At 48.4% G+C, this 22562-nt stretch overlaps 1 protein-coding gene across 5 annotated transcripts in view; it reads right to left on the bottom strand.

The window, feature by feature from the left end:
• The window catches only part of LOC147449805 (uncharacterized), an 88321-nt gene that overhangs the window by 4990 nt on the left and 60769 nt on the right, over window positions 1-22562 (bottom strand). The window lies entirely within an intron of this gene.

Genomic DNA, 22562 nt, shown 5'->3' with positions numbered 1-22562 from the left:
GCTGCGAGCGTAAATCACGAAATTCCGTACAACTGCCACATCAGCACTGTCAGCGCATTTTGCGAAAATCTGCCACGTCAGCACTGTCAGCGTGAAACGTAGAAATCCGTACAGTTCTGCCACGTCATCATGTCAGCGCAATTTTCGGATTTGTGTGTGTGTGGGTCCTGCTTTATTTTAATCCTTTATGTCACTTGGGGCCCCATCGGACGGGGCCCCCATAAGTTGGTAGGACTTCTTCTTCTTAGGGTTTAGGCCCCTCGGCCGGCATCTGTAAGTTGGCTCCATTCTTCAGGGCTTTGACACGTCAACAGTTTGTGACAACTCCCCTTCTTGAAAGAAAATAATCGTCCACGATTAGAGCATATCTGCAAAACAACTCAAGTTAGCTCAAAAATTTTCGAGGGTCATTCCGAGGGTCATTCCGAGGGACAATTAGTTTGCTCTTTTTGTTAAAGAGTTAGCTTCTCCTTTCGGCTCTTTTGATCAAGGAGTTGGCTTTTCCTTTCGGCTCTTTTGATCAAGTAGTTGGCTTCTCCTTTCGTCCAGATCAGAACTCTTGATATTCCGGCGTAGTAAAATTAGCCATCACACCCAGACCGCACTGATCTTCCACAGGTGTCTTGATCCATAAGTTCTTGCATGGTGGAGACTTGCTTGGATAGACAATATTACTGCAATGGTGATGGTAGTCCGATGGTGTATCGCTCGCATTGGGCCTCCAAGGGAACAGATCTAAAGAAGGACACCAGAAGGTACACGTCAAGAAACCTTTGGTTATATTCATCCATGGTTTCGGTGGCAAGCATTTTCAAGCTGCCTCACTCTGCCAAAATCCGGACTTCAAACATAGAAGTCATGTAACTACGTGCAAAAACTGTCTTGAAAGCTTGCGAGGTCCTTGGAGCATGCGGTTGTGTCGCGATTGAACTCCACCATTGCATAGCATTATCTTTAAGAAATCCCATTACTCGACAAATCTTGGATTCTTCCGTATAGTTCCCCAAAGCATAGATGTTGTCGAATTGCTGTAGGAACTGCAATGCTTTCTTGCAATCTTTCACCCCGAAAAAAGTGAAAAATTTGACTGCCGTGCCGCCATCTTTGAAATCTTTGGGTTGGTTAGGCGCATATCTCGGGTATGGATAATAAGGGTATCCATATGGGCTCCAACCATTGTAGCCTAGTGGCAATGGTGGTGGTGGAAGTGGGGGCAATGGCAGTGGCAAAGGCGGTTGCACTGGATCAGGGTCAGATGGCTGCACCATATTCCTGAAAACTTCCCCGATCGGAAAAGACAGCTGAGAAGGTTGCCAATTGTAACAAACTTGGGCACTCCAAGTCAAGAATCGACTGCGACACAATACAAATTCACTTCAAAACAGTTCACAATTGATTCGACTCGGCCCGGCAGAGTTCCGTGCCAAGAGGTATTGGCCCCAAAGACCGGTGCCCCTTTTGGTATTTCTTTTTATATTAATCTTCGAGCAAAGTACAACTCCCGCGGGTGCTCTCTCTCAGACTCTGCGTCCAGATGCTCTGCAAAGGGAGCCCCCTTGGGTTCTTTATAAACGTTACAAGGGATGCTAAAAGCAAAGCTCCAAAAGCTTCAACTTGAAAATAAAGCAACTTTTTTCCAAAAGCTTCTCCAAGCAATAGCATAAGATTTGCCTGCTTTTTCCCACGCACATTCAGCCAGCTTTTTTTCCATACGCAGTGCCACGTCAACAGCCCAGCGTAAAACACGCCGCAATTTCCGAAATCTGCCATACACTCCCATGTCAGCATGTCGGCGGGATTTTTGGAATTCAGTAGCCGACCAGCCTGTGGTGTGTGTATCTGCTGCCCATAGTTCTCAAGGGCCATGACACGTCACCAGTTTATGGCATACCCCCCTCTTGAAAGCATTGTAATCACCCTCGATTATGCCTGCAAAACAGACAGAAATCATAAACTATCTTAGCCATCACTGACTGTTAGTACCAACGCACTAGGAACACATCTAGCACATGTACCAATCGACACACATCACACGACATCACAGGACATCACATGACAAATCACATTCAACATTCATTCGGATCTCAGACCATGATTAATCGGCAACGTATTTAGCAATCGCATCTAGATCCACTCGGGAGCTCAGAGATGCCCGATTGACTAATCCTTATTGCAACCATGTCTATTGAGATCGTTAAGACCGAAATGCTGCAGTCATTTCGTCTATCAGTTCCTCTTTATAAACAAGTCAAGAACAAGTCAGTATCATGTTCATGAATTCCAGTTCATAAAGTCATACAGCAAAATATTGTCAACTCACAGCATCCCTGAAACTCAAAAGAGACATCAGTGACTTTAGTATCAAAAATCGAGGCAATCTGTTGACAAAGGAGCGGAGCGACTCCCCTCCTGTGCATACCCTCTGCACTAGATTCCGCCCAAGCTGAGTTCAGGGTTCCATTTAGAATAGACTATGCTAATCCAAATGCTTCAAGGTAAAAATTCACAATCTGAGGAGTATCTGCTAGGTCCTCCTCCTCCATTCACTTCGCATCCAATGCGGAGCAGGTCTTGAATTTAACCAAGAACCGTCTTATCGCTTTACCTTTTGTTTTTCTGTGCCAATATCTGTTCTGGAACAAGTATCCGAGTGAAAATATCTGCAAAATCTGTATCTGTGGCATACTGATCGACCATATCCTCGAAGCTCCTATGATGTATCGCGGAAATAGCCAGAACCAACAGCTTCCAGGACAAAGCATTTGCCAACAAATTCTTATGTTCGTGCACATGGACAACCTGGAAGTGAAACTGTGACAAGATGTTCGCCCACCGCATCTGCTTTTCCGATATCTGCTTCTGTGACAAGTAGCGTAAACTCTGATGGTCTGTGAAAACAGTAAAATCTGCTCCGAGTAGGTAATGTCGCCACTGAGTAAGAGCATGGATAACCGCCAAAAGCTCTCTCATAAATATGTGTTGTCAATTCCGGCCTTGAGAACAAGCGGCTTTCGTAGGCAATGACATGGCCTTCTTGCATTAAGACCGCACCCAGACTACGACCGCAAGCATCACAATATACTTCGAATGACTTCTGCAAATCTGGCAAAGTCAAAACTGGTCCTGTAGTCAATTTCTCTTTCAATGTCTGAAAGGCAATCACCTCTGTGGGTCCCCACGAGAAAGGGACTCATTTCTGTGTCAAGATATGCAAAGGGGAAGCAACCTCTACAAACTTTCTAATGAACCACCTGTAGTACGAACACAAACCTAAAAAGCATCTAACTTCATGGACATTCTTCAAATCAATCACGGATAGTCTTTATCTTGGCCGGGTCCATCTGCACTCCTTCTGCTGAGACTATGTCCCAAAAAGTATATCTCGAGTAGGAAAAATTCACTTTTCTTCGCATTAATCACCAACTTGTGATCTCGTAATGCCTGAAAGACCTGTAGCAAATGTTCTCTATGTTCTGCCTCATCCTTGGAGAAAACAATGATATCGTCAAAGAAAGTGCCAACAAATATTCTGTACTCTCGAAAAATCCTGTCCATTATCCGGTTAAATGTCGCTGGAGCATTGGTTAGGCCAAAAGGCATCACCAAAAACTCAAATAACCCAAAAGTCGTCCGAAAAATTGTCTTGTAAACATCTCCCAGCGGGATTTGGATCCGATGACATCCAATCTTCAAATCAATCCTGCTAAAACACGAGGATCCCTGTAGTCGGTCAAGAATATCATCGATCCTAGGAATCGAAAATCTGTTCTTGATGGTGATTTTGTTGAGAGCTCTATAATCGATGCACATTCTTCAAGATCCGTCTTTCTTCAAAACCAACAACACTGGAGAGCAATACGTTGAAGTACTAGGCTTGACAAGACCCTTTTCCAAGAGGTCTTTCACTTGCTTCATAATTTCTTCATTCTGGGCTCGACTCACACGGTAAGGTGGCCGGTTCAGTGGTGTGCTTCCAGGTATCAGATCAATGGTATGATCCTCAAGACGAGCTGGTGGTAACTCGCCTGGCAGGCCCTCAGAAAAGCAATCGGCATGAGTGTGGAGAAAATCTTGGCGTTCTTTTTCTATGTCAAAACATATTCAACCTTCCATCATCATTCAGTTCTCTCCAGAAAATCGAGGAAACAAGCTGAATTTCATCAAGTACGATCTCTGTGACCTTCATTTTTCAAAGTCGCTTTCTCAGCCTAAGAGTCTGTAGCCTGCTACAAGTGTCACTTTCACTTTCACAGAACAGTAGTTTACAGTTGGTCTTTGGTCGGGTTGGTTCACACTTGGGCAGAGACACATGGCAGGGTGGTCTAGTGGACATCGTGGCCAGGTCACCGCCGCCACCCAGTGGGGATAGACTTAGATGATGTTCTTCATGAGCCGTTGGTGGCTCTTGATGATTGTACATATGAGTAGTCGTTATGGGCCAGTGGTATTATCTTGTACTGAGTCGTCTAGAGTGGGTCTTTACACAGAGCACGTCTGCACCATCCCGGCACATCTGAGCTCAACACCCCCATTGTACCTGTGAGTCCTGGGCTGGAGCTGAGTGTGCTGCCACGCCAGAGTCTGTATCAGTCTTTGAGATAGTCGAGTCGTATGTTCTGGTCTGCTGTTGTGTCTTTGCGAGCTCTGTTGTTTGACGTCTATTGTTTCCTTTCTGTTCAGTCTATTTGAGGGAGATTCAGTCTGTTTGAGTGAGATTGTCACGCACATTGCACTGAGGACCACCCACTGTAGAGAGCATGACACATTATTCGCGCTACAGGTGCTCTCATTTTGGCGATCACGGTGGGACCTCAAAGGAAGTCTCACTCTTGTGGAGATAAAATCGTGAAGCTAATCGGTTGTTACCTGGCTCCGCACACTGTGTAGATAGTTTGCAAGTCTGGTCCTCTCTCGCCCTGGTCCAAGTCCTAGTCCTCGTCCCTGGTCCTTGGTCTTTGGTCCTGGTCTAGTCCTCGCCCTGGTCCAGCCCTCCTCGTCTTGCCAGCTAGGTGGTCTAGTCACTGGTCCTAGACCAGGTGGTCTAGTCACTATCCTCACTTGTTCTGTGTTAGACCTATGATGTTCACTGCATGACACATACAAGGCGGTCAGTTGAGCGTCAAAGCACACTACTGAGCCCTCTGAATCACTATAACAGAAGACGCCCTATGGTATCTAGTAGAAGTCCATTAACCTCATCACCCATACCTCCATATACGACATCCCCCATTCCTTTATCTCCCATTCCTTTATCTTCCATTCCTTCATTCCCCATTCCTTCATCCGGTTCCACATCTTCCAGATCACCTTCTCCAGTAAAGCTCTCTCCTATTCTGCTACAGCAGGCTATTGAGCAACAGGCTCAACAAGGGGCCATGGAGGCGTTGGCTAGTGTGTTAGCCAAGGTAAACATCAAGTTCCCCACCTTCAAAGGACTCTCCTCGGAAGATGCGGACGACCATGCACGGAGGTTCATATCTCTCTGTAGAGGACGTGGTCTTAACAAGGAAGATGCTTATCTGGTACTTTTTCCATCCACTTGGACGGCTTAGCAGACAAATGGTACAACCAGTTTGCAGAGAATCATTTTGCAACTTGGACAGACTTAAAACAACAGTTCTGTGCAGCTTTCAGGCCGGGCGACTACCAAGAGAAAGTGTTGGATGAGTTGGCCAACATGGTGCTCCAGCCAGAGGAGACCTTTGCAGAGCTTATGACCAAAACCAAGTCTCTGGTTGCCCAGCTTCCCCAGCAACCCGGTGAATTCATGGTTAAGAAGTGGGTGGAGAAGGCGCTTCCAAAAACCTCTCAGCAAAAACTCCGGGAGAGCCTTCGACCTGACGCCACTATGGAGGAATTCATCGCAGTTGCTACTAGAATAGAGGGGGCTAGGAAGCTGTTCAACAACTCTCCTCACATAGATACTCTCTCTGTGTTCTCGGAAGGTAGTCCTGCTGATCCTTTGACTTCCTTGCGCAGGGAACTCGAAGCCCTCAAACTACAACGCGCCCTCCAAGAAGAGAATCAATCTCTCTGAGACAAGAGAAACCATCGCACCTTGAGGCTTTGGATCAAATCAAGAGAGAACTAGAAGAGCTTCGGTCTCAGCAAGAGACTAAAGCTATGGTATGGTGCAGCTCTTGTCACTCTCCTGGACATCCTCCACGGGACTGTCCCCTTCGGGCTTATTGCCACTTCTGCGAAAAATCTGGGCACGAGATAAGGATTGTTACTATATCAAAGGATTGCGGCAAATACAACAAAATCTAGGTCCTTCTCTCCAACAAGGGCTAGCATCTGCATCCAACATGGTCTCACCCTACGGCCATCAAAACCCGTTGCCTCCTCTGCTGACAACACCCCCTATGCAGCAAGGTATACACAATAACTTTGCACCCCACAGCTTTTATCATGCCAGTACTCCCTCAGTTCCCCAAAGTTTCTACACCTCGGCCTCAACCACCATGCAACAACAAGAGCAGCGACCACCTCGTCCCCCGTTTCGTCCGTCTAATCGGCCAATCCTATGCTACAGATGCGGTGAATATGGGCATTACCAAAGTAAGTGTCCTTTACCTGAAGGGTCTCCTCCTTGCAGACATTGTCCGGAGTCTAAGGACAACTACAGTAAAGATTGTCCCAAACAAAGGGCATCCTCATCTTCACGCCCAAATCAAAATCAACAAGATTTTGCATTCCCGAAAATCAATCTAATCAAAATGAACACCACCCCACAGCCAGCACCTGCTACACATACAGTTCGGCCACAACAAGCAGCAGAGCCTACTGGGGTGCTCACTTGAGCACAAAGAGCAGCCCTGGGTTTAAGTTTGTCAACGGGACCATCCGGTCCAACCCTTCCGCAACCTATTCAAAATGTCGCACCCGTAAGTGGTGCAAAGAATAGGCCAATCTCTATGCTTTCGGACATTGATGGAGCCTTCCTGGCAGCAGTAGCTGACTTGTAACAGGTCAAAGTTTCCGAGGAGGCCCAGGTTGTAGGAGCTAGGCCCACAGCGGAAGCAATCTGAAGAACACCTTTCAGCAAGTGTCTCTTTATGAGATGCTCCGGCTAGATGCAACCCTTAGAAGTGACACCCTCTCAATAATTCAATCTTTGTACCCTGGTACAAGGCCTAGTGGCGGGCACCTACCTATGCAGCCCCTGGAGTCCTACATGATTTCATATCCAGCTGCTCCCCTCACCGACTATAAAAGTCCACGTCTTACTGTATCTATTCTTGGGTGGTCATTCTCAGGTGTCATAGTGGATGGTGGGTCTGGAATCAATCTAATGCCCGAATTTACCATGTCAGCCTTAGGTCTGCAGCCTACTCGCCCTGCTCCGTTCACGGTTACATTGGCAGACCAGAGGATAGTCTATCCTGTGGGCATAGTAGAGAAGGTGCCTTTGAAGGTACAAGACTTCACATTTAGCTTGGATTTTGTGGTGGTCAGTCTTCCTCAGGTGGAGGGAGGATTCCCTTTGCTGATTGGTAGACCATGGTTGCGGCATACTAAGGCACTTCATGATTGGGGAAACGACGCCATGTGGATACACACTCCCGGCTCCCAAATGCAACCAATCCGGCTTAAAGGAGGGATGGATCCAGTGGCTCATCACAGCTCATTGTCAGTACAGTCCAACCCCGACCCTGAGCAGCCCATCCCACTGACGGGTCTGACGAGGACCTGCTATAGTGGTTGGAAGCTACCACATCGATGCCATGCTACATAGTCTCTATTCACCACATGCCTGTGCCGCCAGTAACACTATCTCTTCAAACTCCTCAGGAGGACACAGCTGTCCAAAGTCCTACAGCAGACAGTACAACAGTCCAAGAAGTAAGTGTGGCAGCCCCAAATTCTCATGCTTCGAATGACCTGCCGATGGAAGCCCTCGATCTTGGGGAACCTATAACACATCACCGAAGGGGGAAGAAATCTCCTCTGCATGCACTCGCCAAAGATTTGCCCCTTTCTGGAGCATCTCCCAAGTCGGACCCCCTACAAAAGCACTCTGTCATGTCTGCATCTGAAGATTTACCCTTCGAGGAGCTCCCGCATTACTCAATCAGGTAGTCTCTTTCATACACTCTTTTAAAGATGTTTTTGCTTGGTCCTACAAGGATTTAGAGGGGATTCCACCAGAATTGGGTGTCCACACTATACCTCTGGTTGAAGGGGCTAAGCCTGTAAGAGGCCGAGCTTACAAGCTCAACCCAAAGTATGCTGAGCCGGTCAAGGCAGAGTTAGAAAAAATGCAAGAGGCAGGGATCATTGTACCTGTGGTGCACTCGGAGTGGTTATCACCCACGGTGATAGCGACTAAGAAGCAGTCCAACAAAATCCGTGTGTGCGTAGATTGTCGTGCTCTGAATAAGGTAACTATCCCAGATGGTTTCCCAACACCTTTCACTGAGCGTGTGCTCGAAGATGTAGCAGGGCATGTATTGTACAGTTTCATGGATGGGTTTAGTGGATACAATCAGTAGGGCATCCATCCAGGTGATCAGCTGAAAACGGCCTTTGTGACTCCTTGGGGTATTTTTATATACACTCGAATGTCTTTTGGGTTAAAAAATGCCCCACCTTCTTTCAATAGGGCGGTATATCTCATTTTTTGTCCTCTGCTTACGGATCATCTTCGCATCTTCATGGACGATTTTTCGACCTTCTCAGGTGCACCTCGCTCAGCTCTCTGTTGTCTTCCTCAAGTGCAGAGAGGCACGCCTAAAGCTAAATCCTAACAAATGTCATTTTTTGGTTACTGAAGGCACACTTCTAGGCCATGTGGTGTCTGCTAAAGGTTTAGCGCCTGACCCAGAGAAGATTGTGGCAATTTTAAAGTTACCACCTCCCATCAACCCAAAAGGGGTACACAGCTTTGTAGGCCACACAGGTTATCATCGCAGGTTTATACGCATGTATGCACAGGTGGCTTAACCCCTAACCCGCCTAACCAGTGCTGCTGTTCCCTTGCAATGGTCAAAGGCAGAGGCTGAAGCTCTTGCATACCTTAAAAAACGCCTCACTGAAGCGCCTATCATGTGCATACAGATGCTAGTCAACTGGCTATGAGTGCGGTGCTGACTCAACCTAGTAAGGAGTATAACCTGGATCGCCCTGTTCACTATGCGAGTCGCCTACTCACAAAGGCAGAGTGCAACTAAAGCACCACAGAAAGGGAAGGTTTAGCTATTGTGTATGCTCTGCAAAAATTTAGGCACTACTTATTAGGGGTCCACTTCACAGTTTTTACTGATCACCATGTCCTACGATATCTGCTCAACAAGACGCAGGTTGCAGGTAGAGTATGGCGATGGCTATTCTTATTTCAAGAGTTCGATTTGAAGTGGTACTCAGGCCCGGCAAACATCATGTCCTTGCCGACCACCTTTCTCGCATTCACACTGGTGAAGAAGCAATAGGGGTTGCTGACGACTTTCCTGATAGCAGTCTCTTTAAGGTGGATACAACTCCGGAATGGTACGGCGATGTTTTGCATCTGCTTTCTACTGGCCTCTACCCAAAGAATGCTTCTCCCCTGCAGAAGAGACGCATGCTGCTGAAGTCTAGGCCTTTCACTTTGATCGGGGGCCAGCTATACAAATCAGGGCAAGATGGTGTTCTGAGGCGGTGTGTCTCCCCTCATGAAGTCGAGTATATTTTAGAGGATGCCCATAGTGGTCCCACTGGTGGCCATTACCCTGGTCATATTACTGCACAGAAGATTCTCCAGTGTGGCTTATGGTGGCCCTATATTTTTCGTGACGCAATTGCCTATGTAAAGGTATGCGATGTATGTCAGCGCTGTGGCCCTAAACCGAGCAAACAGTCAAACCGTCCTCTGCAGGTCTCTATGGCATGGCAACCCTTTGAGAGATGGGGCATAGATTTTGTAGGTCCAATTACTCCCTCTGCCCAACCCGGCAATCGGAAGTATCTCTTGGTGGCTACAGACTACGCAACAAAGTGGGCAAAGGTTCTTGCAACAACGAACTGCACTGGCACTACGGTAGCCAAGTTTCTATACGAAAATATTTTGTGCAGGTTTGGATGTCCCTTGGAAATCACCAGTGACAGGGGTAGTCACTTTGTGAATGAAACAATTTCTACCTTGCTGGCCAACTACAAGATTTTTCACCGAAAATCTTGTTCCTATTACCCTAGAGCAAACGGGCAGGCAGAGAGCACTAATAAGATTCTGATAGCACTCCTGCGGAAAGCATGTCATCTTCATCCCTCGACTTGGGCTCAAGCTATCCACGGTACACTTTGGGCATATCGAACTTCTTTCAAAGCCACAACCAATCACACCCCATTTCAATTGGCTTTCGATTTGGAAGTGATAGCACCTTTCGAATTCAACTCAGGATCCCCGCGAGTGGGCATTCTTGGTGCTAATGAAAATTTGGGGTCAGCATCTGTATCTCGTCTTTTCCTTTTGGAGGAAAGCCGAGGTTTGGCTTCACTGGCTCTAGAGGCAGAGCAGCTTCGTCGTAAAGCCTGGCATGATTGCCATCTCAGAAAGCCGCAAATAAAGCAAGGAGCACTCGTGCTACTTTATCAGGCTAAGTTTCTGAAAAGAGCAAAGAAGTTGGTCCCAGCATGGCAAGACCATATAAGGTGATGGAGATTCTACCCCACGGAGCTGTACAATTAGTCACTCTCGAAGGAGTTTCTCTGCCTTTAGTCAATGGATCTCGGATCAAATGCTATCATGCTTAAGCTGCCGTTCAAGGGTCTAACCGCGCGACAATCAAGTGTTGAGCTTCGCCGACTCCTGAACCTTTAAATTACTTCGGAATCACTATCTTCCGCATCTTGCTGTTCCGTTTTATCTTATCTCTTAGACCATCTCCTTAGACAGCTCTCCTTCTGCAGACTCTGTTAAGCTCATAGGTTTGATTATGGACTTGGATCAACTCTATCCTTCACTCTCTCTGTCTTCAATACCTGTCGGTCTTGGACATTACCGAATCTCCTCAATCCTCAATCTCGACTCAGTTCCTTTTCTCAGCTTTTGCCTCTCAAGTGAATCTCAGTTCTTTGATATGCATAAATGCCTTTGTATCATTGAGTGGGGTATTTATGAAAGTACTTCGCGTTTTATCTGCCACTGCTCATTCGTTCTGAGTACCTCGAAATTATCCATGCTTTCTATTAATCAAGTCTATGTATTGGTCGTCGCTAAATCTTTAAGATCTCTAGGATAGTTCCTACGCGTTAAAACTCCCTCTTCATTTTTCTACCCTCGACTTTGTCTATCCTCTCAACCCCCCCTAGCCCTAATCCTAGCCCTAGTGCTTTCCCTCTCTCCTCGCCTCTGGCTCCCTTACTCCCGCCCTCGCCCTAGCCTTGGTCTGTGACCTAACTTATCCCTCGCCCCTAGCCCCTCGCCCTCACCCCCTATTCCCTCGCCCCTAGCCCCTCGCCTCTCGCCCTAGCCCCCCTCACCCTCTCGCCCTCGCCTCCTTCCCCTCGCCCTCGCCCCCTTACCCCTATTCCCTCGCCCCTAGCCCCTCGCCCTCACCCCCCATTCCCTCGCCCCTAGCCCCTCACCCTCACCCCCAATTCCCTTGCCCCTAGCCCCTCGCCTCTCGCCCTAGCCCCCCTCGCCCTCGCCTCTCGCCTTGTCTATCCCCTCGTCCCTCGCCCCTAGCCTCTAGCCCCTCGCCCCTCGCCTTTATAATAAATAAATAAAAAAAAGCAAGCGCCACTTATCCTGCGAAAAGCAATTCGGGCGGTTTCTCACTTCTCAGCAAGGGCACATTTTACCTGCGAAAAGCAAAAGAGAAGAGGAGAGAACGTTTTACATGCGAAAAGCAAAAGCGAAAAGCAGAGAGCCTTTATTAAAGCCTTGGTACTCTGTTCAATCCGTCATCCAATACCAAAGTGGGGTACCGAAGTGGGTCTCGTCCTTGCTCCTGCTACAATGGGACTCATCAATCAATATAGATTCTCAGGCACAGTTGATCAAGATGGTTAGAACTCGCAATAAAGAAAAGCATCTCCAATCTGAGGAAGAGTCCTCTGCCTCTGGGGATAGCTCTAACAGTAAATCACATTACACTTCTAGTTCAGAGCAACTTTCAAAGGAATCTTCAGAGGAAGATTCGCCCCAGTCAGTCACTGCTGACACGATCACCACTCTCCAGGTGCCTCGCCTGTCTGGTGCCCTCTCCAAGGTACCTTTAATATTGATATATCATTTACAAGCTCCGAATCCAGCACTGAAGGATGTGTTCTCTCAGCAGCAAATGATACACTTGGGTCTTCAAATGTTGGCTTAGGCCGATTTGTCCTGCAATATCTCTACTGCCAAGCTAACTTCCCTCTTGCTCACTTTTCAAAAGCTAAATGGTACTACACTTACAGTGGAGGATATCGAACAGGCTATGGGAATATTGATTGTGCTCGCTCCTCTGCCCGCAACAAAAACCTTCTCTAATCTCTCACCAGAAGAAACTGCAAATGCTTGTCAAGAACTTTTGCTGGACTCACATCCAGACTATCACAGGAGTCAACAGCTGTATTCAGTGTTACAGTATTATTTTTTACTGCGCGCACCGGAAAGAACGGGGGTTCCATCTTCTCCGGGTTCTCCAGCAATATGCAATGCTTTTTTTTTTGTCTATACCACTGCCTGTCGTATCCATTTCACCATCTGCTGTTTAAAGCGCTACAGGACAGAGCAAAGCGTTTTAGGACTCAACGTAAAGGGAAAGCGGAAGATTCAATTGCTATGCAGCCCCTTTTTTGTATTGGGTAGTGCAGATTATGCAGCAAAAGACAGATGCAAAAGCAGTTCTCACCCTTCAAGATGATCCAAAAGAGCAAGACCGTTCCAAAATGGCCAAAGGGAAAGGCATCTTGTGCAAGAGGGCAAAGGTACAAAAAGATTCATCTGAGCAGCTAGCAACACTACCCTTCTCAGAATCACAGGTCAAAATCTCTGACGTCCATACTACAACAACAACAGTGTGTATGTCTACTTCTGTGGCCACCTCAACTTTCACACCACCTCTTGTGAGTAGTGTTGTAGTCACTAAAACACAACCTCCAGTTGTGTCGCCAGCACCACGTACTACTCTTAGTGTAGGGGCACCTAGGGATAATGCTGGGGCACCGAAGGATACTGCAGGGGCATCTAGCTTTGGGACGCCTACATCTGACAAGCATGACATATATGATACTTTTGCGCCTCAGACCGACAAACTTTTAGAGGCAGACAGAAGAGCCATTTCGACGATTATCAATGTAGCCCTCTCATTGCAAGGTACCAACGGTCTGCATCGCGCTTGCTATGACGGTATGACAAGGGAAGTGCAGGCTCATCTTCAACGAGCGATGGATAGGAACAATTTCATTGCTACAACTCAAGATCGCATAAGAATCTTAACTCAACAAGTAGTGGACCTCACACATATTGTCCACACTCAGCAAAAACAGTTAAAAGAGGCAAATGATATGACCGCAGCAGTTCAGGACCTCTCTCCTGTGGTACATACACTGTGTCCCTCTTGTGCAAAATACCAAGCTGTAGCCATTTCACAGGCAGTTCCAGCTACAGGTACAACTACAACTACAACCCCGGTTTCTCCGCAAGTTCCTGGTATGGCAACACAAATACCGACAAGGACGGACGTTTCCAAAGCACCTTCAGGGGATTCTCAAACAGCAGAGAAAGCAAATCCTACCAATATGGAGTCTAAGCAAATCCTACCAATATGGAGTCTAAGCCAACAGGATCGGTCTCATCACAATTTCATGGTCCCTCTATGGCCTCCCCCTCCCAATCCCCATCCTTTCCTCAGCACTTCTACAGCTTCCCAGGATTCCAACAACCTGTTCAACCCTCGCAGCGTGCCCAGTCTTTTCCTGGGTTTCCACCAGCTCCACCTACTCACCCTCAACCATCTCACCTGACGCAGCCTGCTGCTCATGGGGTGGCTACTCCATACCCGATGTACCCTCCTCATGGCCACTACCCCTCACCATACACTTGGCCTCCATCTCCTTACCCACCTTACTATCAGCCTCCTCCTCCTCCTCCATCATCCGACCACCAACAATAGATCGCCGATATTTCAGTTCTTCAGTTCCGCTCTCTGGGACGGGCAGCGGTCTTGTGGCGGGCAACCTGTAGCCTGCTACAATGTCACTTTCACTTTCACAGGACAGTAGTTTACAGTTGGGCTTTGGTCAGTTGGTCTTTGGTCTGGTCGGTTCACACTTGGTCAGAGACACGTGGCAAGGTGGTCTAGTGGACATTGTGGCCAGGTCACCACCGCCACCCAGTGGGGATAGACTTAGATGATGTTCTTTATGAGCCGTTGGTGGCTCTTGATGATTGTACATATGAGTAGTCGTTTTGGGCCAGTGGTATTATCTTGTACTGAGTCGTCTAGAGTGGGTCTTTACACAGAGCATGTCTGCACCATCCCGGCACATCTGAGCCTCGACACCCCCATTGTACCTGTGAGTCCTGGGCTGGAGTTGAGTGTGCTGCCACGCCAGAGTCTATATTAGTCTTTGAGATAGTCGAGTCATATGATCTGGTCTGCTGTTGTGTCTTTGCGAGCTCTGTTGTTGACGTCTATTGTTTCCTTTCTGTTCAGTCCGTTTGAGGGAGATTCGGTCTATTTGAGTGAGATTGTCACGCACATTGCAATGAGGACCACCCACTGTAGAGAGTACGACTCATTATCCGCGCTACAGAGTCAACCACAGTATTGTTCGTATGGTACCAAGGGATTTCGAGGAGGACGTCACAACCTCCCAAGGGCATTACGTAGAAGTCCTCATGCCCTAAACACCCCTGGCATTGCAAACGAAGTTTGCCAATGATCGGTGTAATGGCATCATCCCGTCCGTTTGCTGCTAGAACTACCTCTCCCTGTGGCCTCAGCCTGTCGGGCGTAATCCCAAATCGAGCCACCAATTCAAGTGAAAAGAAGTTGGCCTTGGCTCCTCCATGAAAGAAAAATGAGGGCTTCCTATTCTTTCACTTTGCCCTAGGTGCGGCAAAGTTTGTACTTTCGTTCATCTGATTCGGTTTGGGCCCCACGCAATGTGGTAGCAATTCTATTTTCATCTGCCTTTTCTGCCACATTCCTCTGCTGCTCTAGAACTCTCTGGCCTGTCTGCAGTACGATCTTGCTGTGCCTTTTTGGGGCACTTTGCGGAGATGTGCCCATGTTCCCCGCATCCAAAACACTTCCCCTCTTTGAGATAGATAACCCTTTCTCTAAGAGTCTGTCGGAAACGCGTATCATTCTTTTCGTTGTTCTGGCAACTCTTTCTCTTTCTACTTTCATTGTGAGAGGTCTGTTGGGTTCTCTGGGTCAAGATCTCATCAATGGGGTAAGTCAAATTTCCCAAATGTATCGCAAAAACCCCGTTTCGCATGACCCATCAATTCTTCAAAATAATTCAACTTCTGTTCCAAGTAGTAGTCTCGAATCTCTGTAGGAAGTCCGCAACAAGACCGCTCAATATGTTCCGTAAACAAGACCTTCATAAATGAAGAGGCTGGTAGAAAAGAGTTCCAAAATCTCTCGCAATAAGCGTCTAAAGAATCTCCCTTGGTCATCCGAAGATGATTCCAAGCAGTTCGTATATCTCGTTCGTACTCCCGAGTCAGCCAGGAAGAAATTAAAAAAAGCCTTCCAACCATTTAACTGGAGCTTCCTTTCGCAATAGAAGTGTAAACCACCATGTTCGAGCATCACGGAACCTAGAAAAGGATTCAAATCAATTGTCCACCTTCTTTAAATTCTTTGATCTTCTTGCTTTTATCTTCAAGGAAGACATATTGGTTGGTTTTTACAAAAAATGTTTCTTCTTTGCATAAAACATGTGATCGTCGGAGTCCGAAGTATCTAAGGATGAATCCTCGGTAGAACTGTCAGAAACTGGGCGAAATCTAGGCTTCTTTGCCTTTTTCTTGCCCTATCTGAAGCTTTGCTTGTCCATGTCCTTCCGCGAGTACAGGTTCTACTTTTCTACACTCGTCTGTCTTTTCGGCTTTACTCCCTTCTTGAGAGTAAAAGCAATGGCCACATGCCATCTTGAGTAAATCGTATCAATCGGATAATTCTTCAGGTGTATTACCAATCTTGGGTTCCTGGAGTACTTAATCAATGTGTTCACACATATGCCAATTTGCAATTGAGGTTTGTACTCCTTTCTGGCAAACTTGTCCAAAAAAAAATTTGCCCAAATCTTCATTCTTTTCTTCAATTCCCGCGCCGGATCTTCCAACTTTTCTTTGCCTTCCCACTGAGAGGTGTCATCTCTGTTAGATTCTTGACCAGAACCCGTGTGTAATCTGGGATTTTTAATGGCTTTATGCCCTGTAAGACTGAGCAATGAAGACTGGAGCACGCCCGATGTGCGATGTATGAAGGGTGGGAGTGGCTAATAAGTCCGGGATCGGGACACGAAGATTCTTTCCCAAAAACTGTGTGCGCTGTAAAAAGGATCGGATCCTCCGTAGAAGAAGAATCTTTCTATGCTTTGATACCACTGTAACAAACTTGGGCACTCCAAGTCAAGAATCTACCGCAACACAACACAAATTCACTTCAAAACAATTCACAATTGATTCGACACAGCCCGGCGGAGTTCCGTGCCAAGAGGTATTGGCCCCAAAGACTGGCGCCCCTTTCGATATTTCTTTTCATATTAACTTTCGAGCAAAGTACAACTCCCACGGGTGCTCTCTCTCAGACTCTGCATCCAGATGCTCTGCAGAGGGAGCCCCCTTGGGTTCTTTATAAAGGTTACAAGGGATGCTAAAAGCAGAGCCCCAAAAGCTTCAAAATCAAAAGCTTCAACTTGAAAATAAAGCAACTTTTTCCCAAAAGCTTCTCCAAGCAATAGCGTAAGATTTGCCTGCATTTTCCCATGCACATTCAGCCAGCTTTTTGTCCGTACGCAATGCCACGTCAGCAGCCAAGCGTAAAACACGCCGCAATTTCCGGAATTTGCCGTACACTGCCACGTCAACATGTCAGCAGGATTTTCAGAATTCAGAAGCAGTCGGCCAGCCTATGGTGTGTGTGTATCTGCTGCCCATAGTTGTCCAGGGCCATGACACGTCACCAGTTTGTGACACCAGTTGGAAGCTCTCGTACTTTCTGATGCCTGAGGAGGAGGTACCACATAGGGCATCAGAGGGGGTAACATGTAGTTCAAAAATTGTTGAAAACTTTGCAGCATCGAAAGATTCTGCTGAGGATGCCGCGAAAGAATGTCATGGAGCATAACACGTGCGCTCATAGCACCTATCTCCCCCCCCTCCCGCCAACGCTAGCTGCGCCCCCCCCCCGCCCTCCCCTTGATTTGCGCTGCCCTCCCTGTCCGCCCCTCAGCCTCCTGCCCCGCTCGCTGCCGCTGCCAGCCCGCTACCCCCACCCTTTGCCATTTCCAGCCCGCCCCGCGTCCCCCCCCGCCCCCGTTATCTTGGTTCTCTGCCACCCTCGTGCCGAAGTTTTTTGTGATTGGCTCTGACAAGTGCTGGTTTCCGGACAATGCTCGTTGGGGCTCTTTTGCAGAGAAAAATTTCTTCCCGTTTCTTCTCCGACACAGCAGCAGACACAGATGGAGGCTCAAGCTCTGCCACAGAGGGACTCTAATGAAGTCCCCTCGCCCGACCCCCCTGAGCCCACCATCCGACTTGCTCTTACTCCGACAAAGCAAGCGAGCCTAGCCGCACAGGTGGATCGTCTGTAGGCGACTTCCGTCATCTGCAAGATTCTCGCCACCAGACCCAACAGAGGAGAGCTATGTGACCTTCTCCAGGCCCGCCTTCTTGCAGAGGTGGGCAAGATCTTGGACATTCAGATCCTCGGACGGGGCTACTACCAGATCGATTTCGCGACCCCGAAGATGGCGTCCAAGGTCATCTCCATGAGTCCATTGACCATTCGAGCAGCTTGAGCCCACTTTCGACAGTGCAGACATGGTTTTGACCCTGCTTCAGATGTTCTGGTAGAGGAGGTAGACTTCCCCATCTCCGTCTGCTTTCCTGGTTTGCGGAGGGAGTACCTACCACTCTTGTCCAAGATAGGCTCAGCGATTGGGATTGTCCTGGAGACACCTCGCACGGCAGCCTCAGTAGCTGCCAAGGCGGCCGGCATTCCCTCAGTTCGCGTTCTGGTTAGGGACACTCACACTCTCCCGAAGGTCATTCTTCTGCCTCGGGTGAGTGGGGGTTGGTTTAGACAGAGCGTGGAGTATTCAGGCCTCCCGAACAAGTGCTTCATTTGTCGACAGATGGGCCATCTTGTGAAGGCCTGTCCACGGAGGAGGCCTCGACCTGCACCACAGACTCAGCCCCAGCCTGCAAGGGCTGGCCAGCAACCACAGGCAGAGACACGATGTACACATGCACCTCCAAGCCTGGGGTTCCAACGGAGGAGGCATGGCAGCAGGTTCGTGGTCGACGACGACAAGGGCCACAGCAACAGCCTGGCACTCAGAGTGGTCCTCAGGCGCCTGCCCAGTGGCAGTGGGTTCCCACAAGGAACCGCTTCGGTCCTCTTGAGCAGGATGAGGTCCCTGCTCCAACCCCCACCTTCCCCCCCCCCCAGAGTTCCCCCCTCCTCATCATCCTCCCGCCGCCTCTTCCCCTCGCCCCTCTGCCTCTGTCGCTCCCCCCCGCCCCTCTTCTCCCCCTCTTTCCCCTGCTCCTACACCCCCCCCCCTCCCGCTCCAGTTCCACAGTCGACCCAGGGGGCGGGGCCATCTTCAGCTGCTAGGAGATCTCTTTGCAGCGCCTTTGCCACGAGTCGCTTGGCGAGAGAGGGACACCCTTTCTTGCGACCCCCTCTACAGGTACAGACGTCTCCCTTTGCAGCAGTCCCTCGTGGTCTGACGAGCTTCGACATTCGGTGCCGATGGGACATCTTTGACTACGTTTTCTCGGCGACTCCTCAGACCATGAGGCAGCCTGCTTCAGGATTCATGTTCTGTTCCTTGCATCTAGGGGGATAGAGGCCTTAGACTCGGCGATTGGATTCTCTTTTCCTCTTTGCGGCAGGGACCAGACTGAGTGGACTCTCGACTCAGTGTTGGAGTGGTTACATACACAGGTCCTAGAGTTCTCTCACCACATGGGAGACCTAGGAGTTACAGACTCGCTTTCTACTCTCTGGCCATTGGCCAAGTTTGCCGTGACTCCTCCAGATGCAGCAAGATGTAGACACATTGTGGTTCACCTCTTTGCTGATACTCAGTGCTCGCCATGCTATGTATACATTCATAAGGACTGCTGGACAGAGGAGGATACTTTACGTACGGCTCGCTCTACTTGGGCTTGGGCCAGGCACTCCTTGCAGTCACGCCTATCTAGAGGATGCTCGGATACGGATTACTCCCCATCCAAGCCAGCCTCGAAGATAGCACGTTTAGTTGTTGCGGCAGCATTTGTTCTCTCTCGCTCCCCATGAGGATCGTCTCTTGGAACATGCAGGGACTTGGTGGGCCCCAGTTTCAGCGTCAACGGGGCCGAGTGCGTCAGGAGCTTTAGCGCTGCCTTGTCGGAGGAGAGATTGATCTCCTTATGCTACAGGAGCATCATCTGTGTGAGAGCCGCATTAGACGTTGTGTTCAGCTCTTGCGTGGACGATATGATACTTTTTGTCAGCTGCTTTTGGACCCGGAGGCATCCAGGGTGGGGTATGTATAACTATTGCGGATTCTTTGCAGCAGGCCATTGTGGGCAGAGGGACTATTGTGCCAAGCAGGGCTCAGTGGATCACTATGTAGGTTCAGGGTTGCCTTGTGGGCTTCCTGAACATATATGCGTCCAATGTGGCAAGTGCACGAGCAGAGTTTTGGTCACTATAGCGTGGATAATGTGTCGTGCTCTCTACAGTGGGTGGTCCTCAATGCAATGTGCGTGACAATCTCACTCAACCAGACTGAATCTCCCTCAAACAGACTGAACAGAAAGGAAACAATAGACGTCAACAGAGCTCGCAAAGACACAACAGCAGACCAGAACATATGACTCGACTATCTCAAAGACTCATACAGACTCTGGTGTGGCAGCACAATCGGCTTCAGCCCAGGACTCACAGGTACAATGGGGGTGTTGAGGCTCAGATGTGCCGGGATGGTGAAGACGTGCCATGTGTAAAGACCCACTCTATACGACTACGTACAAGATAATGCCACTGGCCCAAAACGACTACTCATATGTACAATCATCAAGAGCCACCAACGGCTCATAAAGAACATCATCTAAACTATCCCCCCTGGGTGGCGGTGGTGACCTAGCCACGATGTCCACTAGACCACCCTGCCACGTGTCTCTGCCCAAGAAAACAGCTTAAGAATTATGTAGACCTTTGGGTACATGGATAACACACAAAGATGCAGACCTATGCCAAGGTGGGTCATCTGCCATTTGATTTTTTTTTTCTGCTAAACGGAATGAGATGAACCAACTTTCTTTTCAGGAACTGGACGGGAGTTTGTTATACTCTCTTGAGCGCCTTTTTAGTAAGTACTAGAGTGCGGACATGCGCTCACACTCAGACTCTGCGTCCAGATGCTCTGAGTTGTGAGAGGCCAACCCATGTATTTAAAGGTTACAAAGGGGTGCTAAAAGCAAAGCCGGTGATGCTATCTCTGCAAAATTTTTGATAAACCTTCTATAGTAGGAGCACAATCCCAAGAAGCTTCTAACATCGTGCACAGTCTTCAAGTGTGGCCATGTCTTAAGAGCTTCGACCTTTGCGGGATACATTCTGACACCATCCTTTGAGAACCAACTGACCAAAGCCCAACTGTAAACTACTCTCCTGTGAAAGTGAAAGTGACATTGTAGCAGGCTACAGGTTGCCCGCCACACGACCGCTACCCGTCCCGAAGAGCGGAACTAAAGAACTGAAATATCGGCGATCTACTGTTGGTGGTCGGATGATGGAGGAGGAGGAGAAGGCTGATAGTAAGGTGGGTAAGGAGATGGAGGCCAAGTGTATGGTGAGGGGTAGTGGCCATGAGGAGGGTACATCGGGTATGGAGTAGCCACCCCATGAGCAGCAGGCTGCGTCAAGTGAGATGGTTGAGGGTGAGTAGGTGGAGCTGGTGGAGACCCAAGAAAAGACTGGGCAGGCTGCGAGGGTGGAACAGGTTGTTGGAATCGCGGGAAGCCGTAGAAGTGCTGAGGAAAGGATGGGGATTGGGACGGGGAGGCCATAGAGGGACCATGAAATTGTGATGAGACCGATCCTGTTGGGTTAGACTCCATATTGGTAGGATTTGCTTTCTCTGCTGTTTGAGAATCCCCTGAGTGTGCTTTGGAAACGTCCGTCTGTGTCAGTACCTGTGTTGCCATAGCAGAAACTTGCAGAGAAACCGGGGTTGTAGTTGTAGTTGTACCTGTAGCTGGAACTGCCTCTGAAATGGCTACAGCTTGGTATTTTGCACAAGAGGGACACAGTGTATGTACCACAGGAGAGAGGTCCTGAACTGTTGCGGTCATATCATTTGCCTCTTTTAACTGTTTTTGCTGAGAGTGGACAATATGTTTGAGGTCCACTACTTGTTGAGTTAAGATTCTTATGCGATCTTGAGCTGTAGCAATAAAATTGTTCCTATCCATCGCTCGTTGAAGATGAGCCTGCACTTCCCTTGTCATACCGTCATAGCAAGCGCGATGCAGACCGTTCGTACCTTGCAATGAGAGGGCTACATTGATAATCGTCGAAATGGCTCTTCTGTCTGCCTCTAAAAGTTTGTCGGTCTGAGGCGCAAAAGTATCATATATGTCATGCTTGTCAGATGTAGGCGTCCCAAAGCTAGATGCCCCTGCAGTATCCTTCGGTGCCCCAACATTATCCCTAGGTGCCCCTACACTAAGAGTAGTACGTGGTGCTGGCGACACAACTGGAGGTTGTGTTTTAGTGACTGCAACACTACTCACAAGAGGTGGTGTGAAAGTTGAGGTAGCCACAGAAGTAGACATACACACTGTTGTTGTTGTAGTATGGACGTCAGAGATTTTGACCTGTGATTCTGAGAAGGGTAGTGTTGCTAGCTGCACAGATGAATCTTTTTGTACCTTTGCCCTCTTGCGCAAGATGCCTTTCCCTTTGGCCATTTTGGAACGGTCTTGCTCTTTTGGATCATCTTGAAGGGTGAGAACTGCTTTTGCATCTGTCTTTTGCTGCATAATTTGTACTACCCAATGCATAATAGGGGCTGCATAGCAATTGAACCTTTCCGCTTTCCCTTTACGCTGAGTCCGAAAACGCTTTGCCCTGTCCTGTAGCGCTTTAAACAGCAAATGGTGAAATGGATACGGCAGGCAGTGGTATAGACAAAAAAAGCATCGCATATTGCTGGAGAACCCGGAGAAGATGGAACCCCCGTTCTTTCCGGTGCACGCAGTAAAAAATAATACTGTAACACTGAATACAACTGCTGACTCCTGTGATAGTCTGGATGTGAGTCCAGCAAATGTTCCTGACAAGCATTTGCAGTTTCTTCGGGTGAGAGATTAGAGAAGGTTTTTGTTGCGGGCAGAGGAGCCAGCATAATCA

The sequence above is a fragment of the Adiantum capillus-veneris genome, chromosome 10, assembly GCF_014529385.1.
Source record: "Adiantum capillus-veneris isolate H3 chromosome 10, ASM1452938v2, whole genome shotgun sequence".
In the NCBI taxonomy this organism is placed as follows: domain Eukaryota; kingdom Viridiplantae; phylum Streptophyta; class Polypodiopsida; order Polypodiales; family Pteridaceae; genus Adiantum; species Adiantum capillus-veneris.
Note: the sequence above shows the minus strand (reverse complement) of the source record. Positions and strands in the feature narration are given on the sequence as shown.